Source organism: Anastrepha obliqua, chromosome 3 (assembly GCF_027943255.1).
Source record: "Anastrepha obliqua isolate idAnaObli1 chromosome 3, idAnaObli1_1.0, whole genome shotgun sequence".
NCBI lineage: Eukaryota > Metazoa > Arthropoda > Insecta > Diptera > Tephritidae > Anastrepha > Anastrepha obliqua.
Window position 1 is genome coordinate 94,314,073 of NC_072894.1, and position 21,378 is coordinate 94,335,450.

The 21,378-nt window shown below is 35.8% G+C and overlaps 1 protein-coding gene across 1 annotated transcript in view; it reads left to right on the forward strand.

The window, feature by feature from the left end:
* Nucleotides 1-21,378, forward strand: part of LOC129243049 (protein still life, isoforms C/SIF type 2) — a 297,252-nt gene that overhangs the window by 177,285 nt on the left and 98,589 nt on the right. The window lies entirely within an intron of this gene.

Genomic DNA, 21,378 nt, shown 5'->3' on the forward strand with positions numbered 1-21,378 from the left:
CAAATTTTGTGTGAAAAACGAAATTAAGTGCGCGGATGTATGTATTCCGAATATTAACTGTGTCATACGGAGAAGCTACTTTGGACCAAAGCAACGATTATCGGTGGTACAAAATGTTCTTAGAAGGCCGAAAAGATGTGAATGACGAAAAGCGTGCCGGACGCCCGAAGCCTTCAACAACAGACGAAAAAATTGATGAAGAGAATAAAATGGTATTGGCCAATCGTCGAATCACCGTTAGAGAAGTTGCTGAGGTGAAGGAGTAAGCTATACGAGCTCTGATAGGACTAATTACGAGGAACAATCCAAGGGGTCATAAGCCATTCATAAAAAATCTGGGAAGTTTGCAGAGATGTAACAAACCCCCACCCCACTCTTTATAATTTAAACCCTCTGTATTTTCCTTTTGAGCAATATTGTCTGAGTGGAGAATTCGGGGTCATTCACAATTCTATTCTATTCCATTTTTACATATCAGGTATATGATAAAACCTTTCTTGGCTTTCGATACCACCTGGTTTACTGTTCTTTCAAAAGACTTAATCCATTATTTTCTCGGTAGATGGCTGTTGTAGTTGTCATCATTAATGATTACTCCAAGGTATTTAAATTCCTTCACTACTTCGATTTTTAGTATTTGACCCACATTGTGTCTGACAGATTCCGATTTAGTTGAAATTAACGCTTTAGTTTTGGCCTCGCTTATTTCTAAACCCATTCATTTTGCTGCTCTTCCAATACCTGCGAAGACTTCTTTAAAACTCGGCAGCGAGGATGCGTATATGTCTATGTCGTCCGCGTAAGCTAGCAATTGAACCGATTTAAACAAAATAGTTCCCTTTGTGTTTACGGCAGAGTCCCTGACAACCTTTTCAAGGGCAATATTAAAGAAGAGACATGAGAGCCCATCCCCTAACCAAAGTCCGTTCAGGGTGGCGAACTCTCGCGACGAATTGTTCTGAACTCTTACTACGTTCCTTACATTCTGCAGGGTCGAGCGTGTTAAACGTATTAACGTATTGGGAATAATTAAAGATAGCTTCTTTTAAAATTTGGGCTGGCCTATATTGACTCTAGAGCTATGCTCTATAGGAATTTTTTTCCTATATTGTTCTAAAGAATCCGAATCTCCTATGAGCTACCAGGTGTATAAGCTTAAATCCGCTGTTTTTTAGTAAAAAAAAACCCTTTTTTTTTATAGAAAGCAAAAAAATAATTTATTCAAAGTATTTGCCTAGCGAGGGCAAATTGTGTATACCACGCCAAAAGAATTCTTCATCTTTCGAGGCGAACCACTCGTCAAGCCATTTCCGGACGTCTTCGTACGAATCGAAGTGCTGTTCGGCGAGCGCGTGACCCATCGATGAAAACAGATGATAGTCCGAAGGGGCCAGGTCTGGTGAATAAGCGGGATGAGGTAGCACCTCCCAATTGATTGTCTCCAAGTAGTTTTGGACCATTCTTGACGTGTGCGATGGGGCGTTGTCGTGGAGGAAAATCAGCTTCTCATGTCTTTGTTCATAACGAGGCCTTTTTTCACGCAAAGCACGGCGCAATTTAATGAGTTGTTGGTGGTAGCGATGAGAATTAATAGTTTCACCAGGTTTCAACAGCTCATAGTAAACGACACCCTGCTGATCCCACCAAACGCACAGCATCGTCTTGCGTCCAAAGCGATTAGGTCTTGATGAAGAAGTTGATGGTTGGCCGGGATCGACCCATGATTTTTTTCGTTTAGGATTCTCAAAGTATATCCACTTTTCATCGCTAGTCACCACAAGATGCAGGAACGACTTTCTTTTATGCCTAGCCAGCAAGATTTCGCATGTGTTTTGGCGTCGCTCCATCTGTCTATCGTTCAATTCATGGGGTACCAATTTTCCGACTTTTTGGAACTTTCCCATGGCACGTAAACGCATGGAAATGGCTGGTTGAGTGATACCTAACTGCTCGGCAAGCATTTTTTGCGATTGGGTATCGTCCTCATCCAAAAGAGCCTGCAATTCATGGTCCTCAACTTTTCTGGGCCGATTTTCACGCTTCTTGTCACTCAAGTCAAAATGGCCGTCTTTGAACCGACGAAACCAGTCTCTGCAAGTTGTTTCCGATAATGCACTGTCACCATAGGCCTCCACAAGCATTCGATGCGATTCGGCAGCCGATTTCTTCAAATTAAAGCAAAAAAGTAGATCTTCCCGCATATGCTCTTTTTTTGGCACAAAATTAGACATGATTACGCAAGGAAAAAAGTGTGTTGCTGTATGAAATCACTGATGATGTGCAGTGATTGATGTAAACAGGTGTCGAACCCATGCAAAAAAAAAATATGGCATTTCTATGGTAACTTGATATGCTCACGCCATCTACGAGCAATCAGCGGATTTAAGCTTAGCTGGTATGTCGAGAAAAATCGCTCCATATAAATTGGCCCACTCTAATGTACATATGTACCTATGTACTATTATCACTTTTGACATGTAATAAATTTTTGAATTTTTGAAAACATTGTACAGCCGCACACTGTTGCAGCGAACAAAATGTATTCTGAAATAGTAGCGCGACCTTATAAATCTACAAGGAAATCAAATCTATAAAAGTCGAGTAAAACCAGTCAATACATCAATGTCAAAGAATAAAGGAAATTCTCTCTAAAAAATTACTAGAATAACTTCTGCGCTAACACAATCTAACGCAGCTGGCATAAACAGAAATACCAATAAACAGAATAATGGGCAAATGTAAAAGTGAGACAAATGTTGCAATTCAATTGCAACTGCAATTTTTTCACTTTCAGCACAAAAGCATTTACTAGCATGAAGTGCGAGGTAAATATACGTACATATACATGTGCATATGAATCAATACAATATAAACACAAACCTGTTACCAAACCAACAAACAATGCACTGAGGAAATTTCCTTTTACTCATAAGTTACTCATCCGTTCATACATACATATTGCGGACATTACTTCGAATTCATGCAGTAAACAATTGCAGCGATATAGCAACAACAAGGCAAACAGTAGCTTATTCGATGTAACGTTAATAACAGTGCGAGGAAACGTGCATACATACAAATTCGATATAGTCAATACCCACACGTAAAATTACAATACTGGAGCTTCAGAAATTTTTAGTTGAACACTGATTTGTTGGTAAATTGTGAGAGTAACAACAATAAAATACACACTCAATCAACAAAGAAGACAGTTTTGCAGTTAGGGAAATGAAGAGATGTTAAGCACAGAAACTTATCGTAAAAGACGAGCAACAACATATAAAATGAAATTTATATTTATTTAAACAGGCAATGAAAACAAAAAATTTCCTCTAAATTAAATTAGTCAGTAGTAGCAATGTGGTTCTATAACCCCCAAAGTCTGCGTTCACCCTACAATAACTTTTTAGTGAATGAAACACACAACCTGATTTTATAATTTTTATAAATTTGTATATATTTATATGTTTATTATATGTTTAAGTTTCAAAAACAAAAATAAATTTCAAGACTCCTCACATAAGTTTTTAGATAACGGTGAGTAGTGGCTGTAACAAGTAAATAAAGCGCAAATAAAGTCTGCGTTCAGTATTAAAGTGTAATACAAAAACATGATATGCTATACGCAAAAATTAAATCAAATATTTAGTTGGATATCCACGTTGCTTCAGGACTTCAATCAGCCTATTTGTCAATGAACTTACTAGTTTCTCTGTTTCCTCTGCTGTTATCTTCCTCCATTCTGCCTGCATGTCACTCCGCAAAACCTCTTTACTAGTAATCACTTGCTAACGTATTATTTTTTCCAATAGATCGCACAGATGCACGATGGGGTTAAGATCTGGGGACTGTGGCGGTGTTTTAAGCTATTTTGGGGCGTTGTACAAGAGCCAAAGCTTAACGATCTCGGCGGTGTGCTTCGGGTCGTTATCTTGTTGAAACCAAAATGGTCTTGATAAGCCGAGATTGTCTGCACTTTGCTTTAAATTCCGTTTTAGTATGTTCAAGTATCCCCATTTATCCATCGTCGAATCAATAAATTCTAACTGACCCACCCCATTTGCCGCCATGCAGCCCCAAACCATAACCCCGCCACCTCCGTGCTTAACCGTGCCAACAAGATTTTGCTTTTCAAGAGCAGTTCCAGGTTTTCGCCAAACAATTTGACGGCCTTTTATTCCGAATATACAAAATTTACTTTTGTCTGAAAATATTACTTTTTTCCAGAACTCGGGAGGCTTATTTATGTACTCATTAGCAAACTGAATGCGTTTACGTCTGTTCACAGGAGAAATGAAAGGCTTTCTTCGGGCGACTCTACCATGGTATCCAGCTTGACGTAGAACTTTTCTGGCAGTTTCAGCGCAAATACTTTTTTTAAATGTTTGATTTATGTTTTCAACTAATTTTGAGGATGTTATCCGGGGGTTAACCTTTGCCAAGTTGATTATAGAACGCTCTTCCCGGGTCGATAATTTTTTCGGACGCCCTGACCTGAGCTTAGATATAAAAATTCCAGGTTGCCGAAAATTTGTTACAACTCGCTGAATAGAGGAATACGTTCTCCCAATAGATTTTCCAATATTTCGGAAACTTTTTCCGTCTTTCCACATTTTTATAATTATTTTCCTATCAGAAACACTTAGTTATTTTCCCTTTCCTTCCATGTTCTTTAATTATCTCCAGTTATAAATAAAATGTTCAACTAAGCTTTGTTAACATTCAGTCGAAGTAATGCGCAATCAAAAATTAATATAAACAAGGAAAAATATCTTAAAATTAACGGTATCATTAAAATAAACAGGCTGAACGCAGACTTTTTGGTGCCACATTTACATGCTGCTGAAATTATTTTCCCGTTATCTAAAAAGTGAAGTGAGGAATCTTGTTTTTTAAAATTCAAGCCGGACCAAATTTAGCCTTGTTTATTAGTCCTTTACTACTGGTTTGTTCAATAAATGTTGCAGTTCGATAATAAAATCATAACTTTATGGTTTTAAATACAATTTATTATTCAGTAAAGTTCCCTTAAACATCAATGAACTTGTTCCAACGGGACTCCAATTTATAAATTCCATCCCTGAAGTGTGAATCTGGAAATGCTGCAAAATATGCTGTTATGACGTCATTATTTGATGAAAAACCAAAATTCATCGCCAAAGGAAACGGCACTCGTTCTTACCATTCGTACTATGTCCATTCGGACAGCATCGCGCTAGCAGCAATCATTTTTTTTTCAAAAGCAACGTGAGTTTAAATTCATACGAACAAACCAACTTGGACTCTTTCCGAGAATACCTCGAGCCGGAAATCTGATTGAAATTTAGAAACGGTAGTTAACCCCGTTATCTTTAACTTTAAAAACTGAAATAAATACAACAATAAACGAGCTCATCTCTACGTTCCTCTCCATCCCCAATCCCCACTCTCTCAAACAGAGCTGGATTGCCACCTGCATTATACAACAACTAGACGACTAAGAATTTAAGAGCTTCAGTAGTAAACTATAGAATCATTTTTCAAATAACAAAAGAAAAAAATGTAATCGGAGAAACGTAACGTACAGAATCTTTCAGTTTCCGCGATAACCTCTTCATTCGAGCGAAATTTCTTACCGCCGAGCATTTTTGTTTGGGTCTGCAACAGCCAGTAGTCGCTGGGAACCAAATCTGACAAATACGATAGGTGTGAGAGTAATTCGAAGTTCAATTCATGTAGCTTAGCCATTGTTTTGCCATCATCAACATATTCTTGTGCTTAGTCAACAAGGAGCAAACGCGGCACCCACTTTGAACAGAGCTTATTCATAGTAAAATACTCATGCAATATAAAGCCAACACGTTCTTTCGATATCTTTACGATGTCTGCTAACTCCCGAAAATTCGCGTTTCAATCATTTAAAACAATTTTGTAGATTTTTTTTATATTTTCTGCTGTTACTGCCTCATTTGGACGTCCACTCTGTAGTGCATCATTGATGCCTCTACGACCACGTTTCAAGCCAGCAAACCATCGTTTTATTGTTGTTTCTGATGAAGCGGAGTCCTCGTAACACTTTTCAAGCTATTGACCGATATTTTCCTCCATAAACAAACATCAAATAAAAGAAAAAGTTTTTTCTAATAACAGTCGCCCCTCGGAAGGCAATGGCAACCTCTGAGTGTATTTCTGCCATGAAAAAGCTTCTCATAAAAACCATTTGCCATTCTCAGTCTGCTTAGAACTGTAGGTCCCTACATTTGTGGAATAACATTAAGACTCTCGCCACAAATAGGAGGAGGAGCTCGGCCAAACACTTAACAGAAGTGAGAATTAAAATGTTCTATAAAACTATTCGCCGAAAACTTTCACTAAGAGCATTCTCAGACAAAATCTCTAATCACAAAACAAATGCGTCCTCTTGAAGTACACAACAAATGTCTTAAAGTAAATCCTATTAAAATTAAATTAAATCAAAATTAATCGTTCCTCCCCCAATACTATTATTGCTCTGTGTCAAAAAATAAAGCACCCTGTACTTAAAATACCCATTATACGAGGATTTACTATGCCTTAAGTTCCTAATACGGCAATATCTGAAGGATCAAATTTATTAAAGACGCAACCACACATACCTACACTAAAATATGTGTGCACTTGGGCATGGGGAAATACTCGTATTTCTATGTTGAACAATCACACAGTCATACGCTTTTGGGAAAGTTTTCAACAAATCACTAAAGAGCCCTTTTGTATCCCCAACGCGCACTTACCATGTCTTTCCATTATTGTTGCTACACATTTATTGCTCCCTTGTGTTTCAGCTACTCAAGTATGGTAGGTATATAATTTTATTTTTGCTTACTAGTCACTTGAGTGTTAATATTTACCACTGATTAATAAATTTGGGGCACACTTGTGTGCGTGCAACTAATGAATTTCAAATTAATTGTGAATAAAATTTCCTTAGTGCCACTCGAAAGAGCCTGAATTACGAAAATGGCGTAACGATGGCAGAAAGTTTGAAATGATGAATAAACCAATCGAAGTAAATATAGGGTACTTCAAAAGACACTGTGGTGGTTTTAAAAGAAAACATATACAAATTTTGACTCTTTCAGGTTTCACTATTTTTCATCAAAATACGGTTCTTAACAATTATATTCGAAAAAATATATAATTTAAATGTCTGCCATGAGCACGTCTACGGGTAAAATCTGTCAAACAACCGATTCATGAAAGAGAACGTTGAGATATGTTGCAGGTTGTTCAGCAACACTTTGCGCCACAGCAGTATTATTGTCAACAGAACGTCCGGTTTTTTTTGTCTGCCAGTCATTTTTCTATTCTCAGGAGAAACCCTTTCTTGAAATTTTGTCATTAAACTTTGAATTGTCGACTCATTCGAATTATAAAATCACAAATTTTGCGATGTGTTTTTCTTAAAGGTCAACCATTTCCATAATAAGACTCCAAAATTTTAAATTGTTGGTCTGTCGTGTAAAATTGTGCATCTGTCTGTCACACAATGGAATAAAGTTGATATTAAGTATTTTAAATAATTTAATTATTACGATTAGCCAATGAAACCAAATGAGTTTATCGAAAGAGTTTGTCAGAAAACCTCATATGTTGATTAAGTAATGTAAGATTATGGCAATAGCGGCAGAAATTAAATGCTAAATTATGTATTTTAATATCTCCTTAAGCTCATATAAATATGATAAAGAAGATAATTGAATTTCACCAAATTCACGTTCAATGAAAATAAATTGAAAATCGAAATTTTAGTTAACAGCTATGAGCGAATTCAATATATACAAAGTGCCGCAAAATTACAAACAGACAAGCAATGCATCGCGTAAAGATTAAAATAAAGATTTTCGTCACTCGAAATCATTTTTTTACGTCACTCCCCAATGTCGTGAGCTGGAGGCAACTTGCATAAATCTACATATGCGTAGCGGTCTGCCACATAATCAGCATTTCAGTGTTTACGAAAACAAGTCACATTCAACACAATTTGTGCTGCAATTTGCTTGAAGCACACAGATGTGGATGGTCGCGTGCATTTTCAGAAAAATTGGTTAAGAAACAGAGATGCCACTAGAACGACTTTAGACATTCAATTATGATGCACATACATAACTATTTTCCCAGAATTTGTTCGGAGAAATGAGAAATTAAAAATTAACTACTTGACTTCTTGAGTAATTCCTTTCACCAGCAAAAAATATTTTAGAAGTTGATTTTGGTAATGATGGTTTTTATATTTTCAAGGACAAATTACTATTTTATCATGCAAAAAAAAGTATATACTCGTACATGAATAAGTATATATGATACATAGGTAGCTACACCAGTATATTTACAAAAACCGACTTTATAATGTTGTAATATGGCCAACTATATATATGTATAATTTCTATAATAAATTCCAATGCAAAAACTTGTTGTAATTGTCATTCTCAGTCGATGGCAGCGATGCAAAGCCGCAATGCTAGCGCATGCCACACAAATTTCAACGTGTCAAAAACACAAACACTCATTAAAGGGATTGTGTTCGATGCGAAAATTATGTGTTGAATATTGCTAGTTGCGGTTTCGATAAAGCCATATTGCGTCAATAAACTCCCTTGCGACGTCATAACCACACTTACTCAAACAAAATTAGTTCCGGTAGAAAATCAACCTATGTACGCACAGTGGGTGTTATTGATAATAAAGGAGGTAAATACGATAATAAAAATGTAATGGGCATGAAAGTATATTCGCTTGATTGTAGTGCTAAAAGAGAGAAAAAGCTATCGAGCGCTTTTATTCAGTTGAATTTAAGTAAAATATTACAACGCCGAAGTCTCTCAAATGTAGAAAGATTTAATAAGTTGATAGAACCTAAAAAAGTATTCACCATAAACCACGCTAAGGACCCGTATGGATTTTTTGATTCATTTCTGATTTACATAATTTCCGTTGGAAGGAGCAAAAGATTATAAAAGGTGATTTTTAAAATTCATTTACAATCTAAAGAATATATTTTCAATGTTTTAAGCTTAATAGAAAGCCTATAAAGTCCCTATGAACTCAGTGAAGTGATGAGCGTCGAACGAAAGATGAGTAAGAACGAACACTTTAATGACGTTTTTCTCGAAATACATTTTTTTCCGCGCTGTCGAATATAACTCAAAAAGTAATCAAGATATCAACTTAAAATTTTATAGGGATATTCTTTAACATATTGGCCTTTGCATGTAGCTAAAATTGTATATTAATTATCACTAAAAATACTGTTTTGATCAATTCGTTTATAAAAAAAAGTGTGATTTTTTCCTTTTTCACTTCAAATTAAAAAAAAAATTTTTCGTTAAAAACAGATAAGTGTTTTAATGAAAAATGTTTACCTGGTTGATTTCAGTTGATTACAAGACGCTCTACATTCCACGGCACAAATTAAAGAAGCCACGTTTGAGCAGCTGTAGCGTAGACGTTTTATTTTTTATTTATTTCAAAAAAAAATTTCTATATTCATTTAAGCATGAATATTAATATGGAATTTATTTTAAGATAATAAATACTCTCAGTTTTTCGCAAAACACGATTGAAAAATTTGTTGTCTGGAGGAGCTAATTCCAATAACTATTTTTAACTTAACGCTTTGCGTTCAGTTTTATTTGATAGAAATTCTGCGTTTGGAGCGCTGTATGGTTCACCACAATATATGGAGTAGAAGGAGTAGTATCTATTGCAAATAAAAGTAAAATATACAAAATTTGATAATTACTTATTCTAGTATTAGGAAAACAAATGTTTACAATAATTTAACGACAATGGCATGAGCCATCTGTCGATTTATTTTTCAGGCAAAGCAATTATCCGGTTTTCGATTTTTAAAACCAATTAAACGCTTTAATTAAGTAATCTCTCTATCTAAAGGCATATTTAATAAAACGCAAAAGTTTATCCCAATGATCATTTCCCCATTGAAAATCTCAATCAGTTGTGAATTATTTAAGGTAAATTTTCCGAAAAAGGTTTTTCTATATTCTCTTAATATTGAAATGTGCTATTTTCTCAAGCTCGTCTAAAGTACACATTGAGTAAGTTTTATTTTCTGAGTCTAATCTGTTGTTATTTAAAATTACCATGTCACCTCTAGCCCTCATTATCCACATGCTTGATTCTATGCCACATTTTTTTAAATATACCTGACTTTTTGACCAGTCTAATTCCTTATATATTCTACTAGCACTTAAGACTTTGTGTACATACACATTCATCCTTGCCTGGTTGTGGTTTGTTAAAAGCAGTTTTGCATCTTCTTTCCAGATTTCAGATTGGATGTTATCTATTCGCCAGATGACATCGTTTCTTACTAAATAAGTTCTATAAATCGATAATTCAGAAGACTTCTTTCTTTGTAACAATTTTGGACAGATAATGTGTCAGCCGCTTTTCTGAGTAGTAGGAGTTCTTTTTTTTTAGGAGTAGTTCTAAAGTAAACAAGTGATTTTCTTGCATACCGGTTTCCAAACAAAGTATGTATGTGGGCACATGGGATAGTAGCTTCACCTCTCCCTCTTTGGGTGTTTGGCCGAGCTCCTTCTCCTATTTGTGTTGTACGTCTTGATGCTGTTCCACAAATGGAGGGGCCTGCAGTTTTATACCGACTCCGAACGCCAGATATTTTTTAATGAGAAGCTTTTTCATGGCAGAAATACACTCAGAGCTGTTAAAAAAACTTTTTCTTCATTTTGATGTTTCACAGAAACTCGAACCTACGTTCTCCGAACTTCGAATGGAAGTCCAACTGGCACTTGATTCATCACAAAGAGACAAAGTACACCGAAACTTTCAACTAAATATTTTTTAACACATGTAAAATCTGACCTGTAAAATAAAGCATTTAATTAATTAAAAAAAAATCTTAACTACGACCATTTTTTTATCGTAGCGAAACAGAAACAATAAAAATTATTATGAACCCCACAACAAAACGTGATTAACAAAAATAAAAAAAAAAACATCAGCAAAAAATCTCTATGAAATAGAGTCCAGCATGTCCCGAGCAAACTTGCAACAGCCCTTTTCCACGCAATTTTGATTACACTTTGTAGAAGCTTTTCCGCTAAGATGATAGAAGGCGTGCTAATACGTAGATTGGAATCTTAGCTCAATAAAATTAATTCCGGTCTTATTATTGCAAACTAACTGTATATCAAGTAATTGCTAGTAAATAAGTGCTGCAGCTGTATATACCCCAATGAATAGTTTTCAAATTCATTTATTTTGTGACGTAAAGAAGTTACGATTACAACCTATTTGCTATTACTAAATCGAAGTGAATTTAAAAAAGTGCCGCGTAACTCAAGTGGTAAATTTACTCGGAGCAAACAAACAAATATTTGGATAAAAACTTATTTCATTACTGTTATTTGCAATTATTTCTTCTGAGCGAAATGAGTTACATTGGAGTACGGTAAGAATATTTCCGACTGAAGAAAAGCGGCATACAATACCTACTTCAAATTAGCCGAAAATATTAAGAGCTGCCTTTTAACCCTTCGAAAATGGATGACACTTTGTTAAGAAAATTGACGTTAGGCTCCTCTGCAATATTTTTCTAAAATCTTTTCCCTCTCCACTGGAGGGCCCGAAACAGAATTACAGCGGTACAGCTGGTAACGGGTTGACGGGTGGTAATCAGCTAATCCACTTCCGTCGGAAAATTCGTTTGGAAAACACCATTGTAACAGGACGATTTTGAGCTAACGTTTTGTAATTACAATAAAACTAGTTTTATAGTGAAATCTTTTCTTTTGCTATATTTGTGAAGCAACTCGTTGAAGATCTTTTTTAGAAAAAACTTCTCTCTAAAATATTTATATTTTGCGGATTTTCTTGTACAAATCGAGCTTTTTATTTGCCTGCTATTGCTCGTGAGCAAACAAATTGTCATCAAGTGATCAGAAAAGCAACCCTGAGTCTTCAACGTGTCAGAGAAAATAGAAATGAATCTAATAATAATTTTGCCGTCGTAAAAATAATCGACGGCAAGAAATCCGTTCCAGCCGCATTTCTGTGCAATTTCATGCTATTTAATGTGTTCTAATTTTGACAGCGGCTACCCGTCATGCCGCTACTCACTCTCCATTGCAATTCTGATCAAGGTATAACCCAGTCCGAATTCCGGATTTTGTTATAATAATTCAACCTACCTCGCATATTAGTGATGTCTTATTAAAATATTGGCTTTAGACAAAAAATCACATGCAAGCACATAAAAACACGTTTTTGTACAATTTGTATACACATTTTCTAAATTACCATATTTTTATAAATTGGTAAAATAAAAATGGTTACTACTTCTCAATTTTATTTCGAAACTTTTCTCAAACATCCAAAGGAATTTGTAACAAATGCTTTGAAATTTATACAAAGTAGCGCAAAAAATTAATTCTGTGATGCCACTCTACGAATTTCGAATTTACTATGTAGCCATTCGAACTCAGTGATGCATTTTTCGTAGGATCTATGAGTAACGTACTACGATGGATTTAATGATAGAACTGAATTCCCGTATGAGGATAAGCTGTCGTTAATTAACTCCATTTCAACGTAAACACAAAGGCAAAAAACAATACCCAAAACATCAAAAATTTGTATACTCTCCTGTTTAAAGATTCATTATTGAACCCATTATTATAAATTATCCTTCTTATATTTGTAGTTTGAAAACATCCCACAGTACAGCATTTCATTTCGCAAATTCATTGACACTTTGTCCACATTTCGCATTTTCCACTTTAGCACTGTCCATTACTTGTTGTGTGGATAAACATCGACACACTACCATGTAGGGCCTAACCGCACTTGCATGAACTGCTACAGGCTAATCATTGGCATGAGAGATGAGCATAGGATTGCGGAAAATGCTATACAAATCGAAATAATTAAGGTAGGATAGTGCGCATATTGCCACTCCCGAAATGTCATAAATTCGGACCCAAACACACAAATGAGAATTTCGTCTCACTTACGTCCAACAGCAGGCTGTCCAAACTCGATGTGAACAGTTTACCCCCGTTCATCACTAGTTAGTGTACGAGTACTCGTACATGCATACATTGCCACTAATCGTCGAATAGGCGTTTTTTTTTGTCTTTTTTGTAGCACCAATGGTAGGCAAATGTCATCGCTGCCATTATTATTCCCACAAGTGAATGAGAGAAATGTTTTGCCTGCGTGGGCGGGTGACATGAGTGAGCGCGTTTAGAATGTTTTTTGTTTCATGTTAGTTTACTGCTGTTGGCAGCTGAGTATGTACTTGGCTTAACGATTTCGCTAAATACAAACAATTTATTCCGATTGTAACTTGATTGATGAATTAGGCAACAGTTACATAATGAACGCATGACAACCATCGAAATTGATTAAACTCAAAACTCATGGATCTGCATGCAATTATTTTAGTATTATGTAGTGCATACAATCAATTATACTTATTTATTATACTTATACTAGCATTGGCCCAGTAGTCATAATTGCTCATTCACTACAAACTTCGTAGTGCGATGGAGATACCAAACGATGTGTATTGGCCCCAGTGATCCATCGCAGCACGGTAACACTTTTTTTAACCGAAAAAACACGCATAAAATGTTGCTCTTTTCTGTCGCTGATTAAATGAACATAAATATACTTAATGGAGAAAGCGCATTCAATTATTATTATGTTGGGTCAATATTTTCCAACGAATTTTGTAAAATATTGGCAGAAACTTAAATATATTTTATTTATTTATTAAATATAATAAAAAAGTATACAAAGTTTGAGTGCCGAATGAAAAATTTACCCACACGATGCTTGGTATTGCCGCTCTATTTATTTTTTTTATTGGGCAACTCATCTTGGCGCTCACTTCTATCACTTTCGCTATCATAAGTCATTGTTCAGTATTTTGTTTTCCATAACTCTTAAACTGTTTACACCCCCCATACTCTATTTTGCCGTTCATTCCCCAGGAAATGGGAATAAAAAGACGAATTTGGTTTCTCGTCCAGGTGAGCACTCTCATGGGACACAAAATAGCCAATCAAACCTAACCTGCTCTACTCACTATATAATCCTTTAATAAAAGGAGTAGATTTTAATTTCAAAGTTATTACATAATCTTATTTTTTTTATTAACAAATTATTTATGTATTGGGTCTTATAAGCAGACAATAATAAATATTAAAACCTTAAGCCTAGAATATTAAGCTATTTACTCAAATCCTGGGATTGAGCCATTTTATAGACGTCACACTTTAAAATACTAGTAGATCTCTTCTTCTTAATCGCCATTACTTTATTGTCCATTTTCCAAAGGATTTGAATAATTTTGGGTGTTTGAGGACATCTTGAAAGAAAAACTTATTAGCTTTTATTTTGAACAACTTCTTATATATTTGAGTTAGGTGTAATGTGGTCCACAAGTTCGATGTTCGAAAGAGCAGAGCCTTGCTGACCTGAGGCTGTGACCTCGTACGCTATCAATTCAGAGTTTCATTATTGTCTCTAGAGTCTCGATATATGAAGCAGAATTCACTCGAAATCCTCGAGTAAAAAAGTCCGGTGGCATGACATATCCTTTGTGAACATTGTGTGCATGACAACAAGAACTTCTGTAGAATTGGTCTTTGTACAAAATTTTTCCGTCAGAAAAACCATAACATCTCAGGCGCTTGAGGGTGTTTGATTTTTTTAGGAGGACTTTTTGATTGGATAACTCCCTGTTCTCGTGTTTGCTCCGACATAAATTGCCTTCTGCCACCTTCTGCCAAAGAACTTCATGGTCGACTCGACGACTAAGGTTGTCAGAAACTTAAGTTCCCTCGCAAGGACACTCATTGATTTTGTAGAGTTCTCGTAAGTGGTCGTATGCATTTGTTAAATAAATTCTGTAGATCGGACAGTGTCAGAACGTTCGTGGTGTTTTTTCGTGACACTTCTTGCTTAGATAAAGTTCGCTTTGAAATGTGAAAATTGTCAGGTACACTTTTGTTTCGGTATACCAACAGCAAATACAAGCGAACGTGTTCAGACACGACACCTCTTATAATGCCACTGCCCATATGCACTTAAACCACTCTAAATTAGTGCAAAAAAAAATTCAATTGGCACCAATTTAGACCAATAAATATTTGTATGAGCATACAGGCGGCTCTATGTACATATGTATATGGAAACAAATAAATATGTTTATCTGAAACATTTTTTCGAAGTTTTCAATAGGCGGGCGTGGGCGTATTCAGCCACTGCAAGCGCGACCATTAAAGGTTTGCCTTGTATCGACTCAAGTGAATTCATTTTCAGCAACGCATGTTAATACGTTTTTTAATAACCATTAACGTATAAAAGCCGCAGGTGTTCGCACTTTTTATTATGCCGGTGATTTACATTAAATCCCTAATTGCAATTAACTGGTTGGAAAAATGTCAATGTTATGAGAAATGAGTTGGTGAATTCATATTGGAAAATGCTGTTACCTTTTTTTTGTAAAAAACAATTTACAATTTGTACTTAATAATTATGTAATAGTTTTGTGCAAATAGGCTTTGTTCGCTTGCAATGTTCGACTTGGGGGTATTTGGAAGTATACACGCACAATTGAGACAAGTAAGCGATATGTGTCCAATTACTGGGCGAATGAGCTAAATTTTCTTATTATTATTCTTTGAGGCTTCGTGGACAAGAGCAGCTTGTTATTGGTTTCAGTAAGGGAATCCCACGTATGTTAAGAAGATTTAGGATTAATTAAATCAGCAGAATTTGATTGGGTTAAGGTGAAATTAAAATTTTTTTAAATAAAACTACGCAAATGCCAAAAGGGATTTTGCCAAAACCTGCGAGTGTTCAAGAAGTCCTTAGTTTTGCTACTAGCAGTGGCCACTTGGAGCGGAGAAACTCAATATGAATATTTTTCTATCATACACATTCTGTCAATATCAGGAATTGTTCATTTAAAAGCACGCGTTACACATATGTCAGATTTTTTTTGCTGGAATGTTGTCCTCTATAGTATCGCAAAGTTTGAGGGTGATCTGAGCACAGGTGTGCTCTGCAATTTTCACTACGGATAAAAATATCGAACAAAGATTTTTATTTTAAATTTTGTGTTTTGAAAGGGTTTTCGTATGCTGAAACGTTGAAAATATTGCAGAAAGCCTATGGTGAGTGTGCTTTATCAAAACCACGGATCTACGAGGGGTATACGACTTTTGCAGAGGGCCGAGTAGTCGTGGAAGATTTGCCCCGATCTGGTCGCCCATCAACGTCTTCAACGGATGAAATCGGCACAAACTCAAAGAACTGGTGCTGGAAAACCATCCTTTTAAGTTTGAAGGAGGCAGCTCATGACCCTAGCGTGTCTCATGAAACAATCCGCAATATTTTACACCATCAATTGGGCATGAGACGCGTGGCTGCTCGACTCCTTTCAAGAGTTGAATTTCTTTAACAAAATTCATCGGAAGTAGGTGGCTGAAGACATGCTTGAGCAAGGGAATTCAGACCCAACGTTTATCTAGCGCCTAATAACAGGTAATGAGACGTGGGTATGTGAGTTTGACATGCAAAGCAGTCAACAGGCGGCTGAATGGCGCCAAAACCCAAAAAATCACGTCAAAGTCGGACGAAAGTGAAAGTCATGCTACCCGTCTTCCTTGATTATCAAGGTGTTGTGTACTCGGAATTCGCTCCAAATGGTTCTGCGGTAAATAAAAAATATTATTGGGAAGTTATGCAACGTTTGAGAGAGAATGTACGTAAGAAACGTCCCAATTTGTGGAAAGAAAACTCAAGGATGTTGAACATGATAATGCACCGCCTCACAAGGCTCATATTCTGTACACTTTTTTGACCAAAAACTCGACAAATATCATTAAACAACCATTGTATTCACCGGATTTAGCCCCATGTGACTTTTTCCTTTTCTCAAAACTTAAATTGCCACTCCGCGGACGTCGCTTTGAGTCGATAGAGGCCATTAAGGAGAATTCGCTGAAGGAGCTTAAAAGGTGCTTCGATGATTGGACTAATCGTTGGCATAACTAATCGTATTGCTTGAAATGGAGCCTATTTTGACAACAAATAAATGTTCATGATTAAAGAATTATTTTGAGTTTTATTGCACAATTCCCGGTACTTTTTAGAAAGAATGTATATCTTAGCTTATCGCCAACTGAAAATCCAAATCAGTTGGTTTTATGAACAATGTCGCTCAGACGCCTAAGAGATTCACTCATTACTCAGTGGCTTAATAATCTTAAATCACTCTGTTGCTAGCCGCTCACTCAATCTTTAGGCATAAAGCAGTAATCATAAGCGGTTAATTCAGAGTCGCTTTCCATCCACCTATGTATTCTAATACTAGGTTTGATTATTCAAGCAGAAAAGGAGTATTTCGCGAAAAATACTAAATTAAAAAATTGCGAAACATATTACGCCTTACCTCACTATTTTCTATTGATCAGTTTTGATGAAGCCAGATTATCAGTCACATGAGTTACTTTTGACAAATGGTTTTGTATTGTAAATATTAATAACAAGTAAATTTAAATAAATAAATTTAATGAAATAAAAGATTCTGAAAATTTAAAATTTTCATGAACTGGAATATTCAAAGCTTATATCAGGATTATCGAAATTCCGCTTTCAAATATGAGTAAATACACGTGAAGTAGCAAACCAAAAATAAATATGAATTTTGAATTTTTCTTTCAATTCACACTGAATTGCTATTGCCATCGGTTGTCAAAAAAGTATTGCAGTATTTTTATTGAATTTTCAATTGTTCATAAAATTGGTTATAATAATGCGATTTACGTCAAATATGCGCCGTTTTGTTCGAAGACGAGTTCCTAACGAGATGCCAACTTCATAATGCCCCTCTTATAGAAGCTCGCTTCCCTATTGTCAAAAAACTCGGAGAGCCAATTTTCACAGGACTCTCTTGTGGACAACTTCCGACTACCAAACTCGTTCGCCATGGACAGAAATAAGTGGTAACCACTTGGTGCGAGATCCGGACTATACGGTGGATGCAAAAGAACCTCCCATCCGAGCTCCCGGAGCTTCTGGCGCGTCACCAAAGATGTGTGTGGGCTGGCGTTGTCCTGATGGAAGACAATTCGGCCTCTGTTGATCAAAGATGGCCTCTTCTGCATGAGTGCTGCATTCAAGAGATCCAGTTGTTGGCAGTACAGGTCCGAATTGAGCGTTTGGCCATAGGGGAGCAGCTTATAGTGGATGATTCCCTGCCAATCCCAACAAACACGCAGACGAACCTTCCTGGCCGTCAATCCAGGCTTGACCACCGTCTGGGCAGCTTCACCGCTTTTCGACCACGACCGTTTGCGCCCACTTTTCATCGCCAGTCACCATCCGCTTCAAAAACGGGTCGATTTTGTTGCGATTCAGAAGCGATTCGCATGCATCCATACGGGCAAAAATGTTTTCTTGCGTCAAGTCGTGTGGCACCCATACATCGAGCTTCTTTTTGAATCCAAACTTCTTCAAATGGTTTATAACGGTTTGATGACTCATGCCCAGCTCTTGACCGATGCTACGGCTGCTACTATGCCGGTCTCTTTCGATCAATTCAGCGATTTTATCGCAATTTTCGACGACAGGCCTTCCGGACCGTGGCGCATCTTCGATCACCTCTGCACCTGAACGAAAACATTGAAACCATCGTTGTACGGTGGAAATGGAAACTGTATCGGGTCCATAAACTGCACAAATTTTATTGGCAGCATAAGATGCATTTTTGCCTTTATCGTAGTAGTACTGTAAAATATGCCGTATTTTCTCTTTATTTTGCTCCATGTTTGCGACGCTATAACTCACGAACGACTAAAAGCAAACAACAGTTAATCAAACACGTGTTAGCACGTGAAAAGAGCTTTCCAAAAAGCTCTAACGTGAACCGATGCGACGAATGCAACTAGAACTACGCACTTGCAAGGACAAGCTTGCGGAAATACCGCAAGACTTTTTTGACAACCTTTATATGGGAATATGGAATCTCGATGTTTTTCAGATACCGGAGATTTCGGGATCCTAAAATTTTTTAAACTCATATTGAAATAAGTAAAAAAAGTTTTGTAACATATTTTCAATTTCCACGAAATTTGGTTTAACCCTTCGCGCCGAGGCCTTTTTCGCTTGCATCAACCAAACCAATTCCGGCCAATTATGACAAAATTTCACCAGTTTCAAATTACACGATGTCGAAAACAACAAACCTCGACACTCTTTAATTAGATTTGGTGTGATATTTAGTGAAATAATAACCAAAGTGCAACCTACTTTCATCAGGACAGTTCACACATGAAAAAGGCCGTTCGCCGTATCAGCGCCACTCAAGTGCAAAGGATAAATTTACTTATTAAAGCTTTATGCTCCAGAAAGATGAAAAAGAAATAAAACATAATAAAATTCCTTCAAATAAGAATTTAGTTTCGAAAGTTAGTGCGAATCCTAATAGCATATATAGGTTAAAGCATGATTTTTATAAAATGCTATATTTGACGCGAAACTACGACTATATATTTCTAAAAACAAGATCTGAGTATTTTTGTAAAGAAATTTTAAACGAATGTACTCGTAGCATCACTATCGTATATGAAACAGTTTCAAAGAAAAGTTGCTTCATTTTAATATTAAATCAATATATATACGTAAACTTCCTTATATCGAAAAAAAAACTTGTAATATATCGTAAACAAAAGTTTAAAGATGGCTGACAAATGTTAAGGCCGAAAGATATTTTTTATCAGCAGGTTTTGTATGCGAAAGGTTTACGTCAAGATTGGAAGACTCCAATCGATATGCTTTGCTGTTCGTACGTAACTACACCCTGCAACAAAACGATAACATTTGATAGCATTGTGTCCAGTTTTGACTATTTTTCTTTTCTTCTTTGAGTTTTCATTATTTTGGTATTAAAGGGTATATCATTATCAAATAAAACCCTCAAACATTATGTAAAATTTAGAAAAATTCCTGAAACTCTTCATTCCAATTTTAGGATTTTCAATTTCAGTCATGCAATAATGAGTAATTTAACGATAATTTTATACAAAAAAAAAAATTAAAACAAACAAGAAAATAAGTCAAAACTTATTGATATGTTTATGTGCTGTTCTTTGACGTAGGCGTCCTTAATTTTAAATGCAATAATATAAGTAATTCTTTCACATAAAAAAGAAAATAAATAGCTGAATTAGAGTCACCCTGAGCATGTGTTGGCTCGATAAGTGGGTGTCAAATGATGAGCTCCTCATCCGAGGAAGACAAAGGGCAGTTGAAATGAGCATGGATTGGTCATACTTTGAGAAACTTTACGACCGACATCAACAGAATGTGCTTAGATTGGAGTTCATAAGGCGCACGCCGTAGAGGTCGACCCAAAGGGTCTTGGAGACAGAGCCTGTACAATGAGTTCATGACAGCTTACGACTGACATGACCACAAATAAAGCTTAAAGCCAGGAATCAATCTCAATGGAATTTGTTTTTTTCGCACTTTGCGCCCCAGCCAGTGTGCTAGCAAATAATACTAAAACTTGATTTTGTTTTTCAAATATGACTTTAGTTATATACGATAATTTATGTTTACACTATGGAGTAGAATATATTTGATTCGAGGATTTGTTTCTGTATAGTTTTATTTAATGTTTTATCTTTATATTAAACCTGAAAAGTACCTTATCTTTGCACTCTTATTTGGGATATGTGCATTCCTTAAACACAAAATGTTTTACATACATTTTAAAAAATGTATTACTTTAAGATTTGTATGCGATTTTTAAAATCAATTTATCATAAGTTTTAAGAAGTTTTATTTCGTGGTTTTATTTAAATGCTTTCAGCTATTGAATTTTTATTCGTATAAATGCATTATGGTTGCATCATTCGATTAGCTTTTAGCGTTGTCTAACTGCATACATTTGCCAATTAAATTTTTGGTGCGATAATTTGGTTATAACTCTCAAGCTTTTTGAGAAATCAAACAAATATTTGGTTTTTTGAATTAACTGCTACTTTAGTACTAACTACAATAAATAAACAATGGCATTTGCCAAGTTCCAAACTAATTTGCAAAAACTCCATGTTACGTATACGCCCCGCGTACCTAAAACGCCCTAATACTTCTAGCTAAAAAATCAGCGAAGCTAACAATAAAGTTTACTACAAACTTTTCACACCCATGCTGCTCGCGAGCAGCCATGTAACTACGTGAATTTTTGAATGAACTCTTTATCATAGTATCTAAGCTGTGTGTGCGCTTATATCCTCGTACGTCCTCGTTGCTTTTTCTTCTCCTTTAATTTTTTACAATTTTTACAATTTTGCA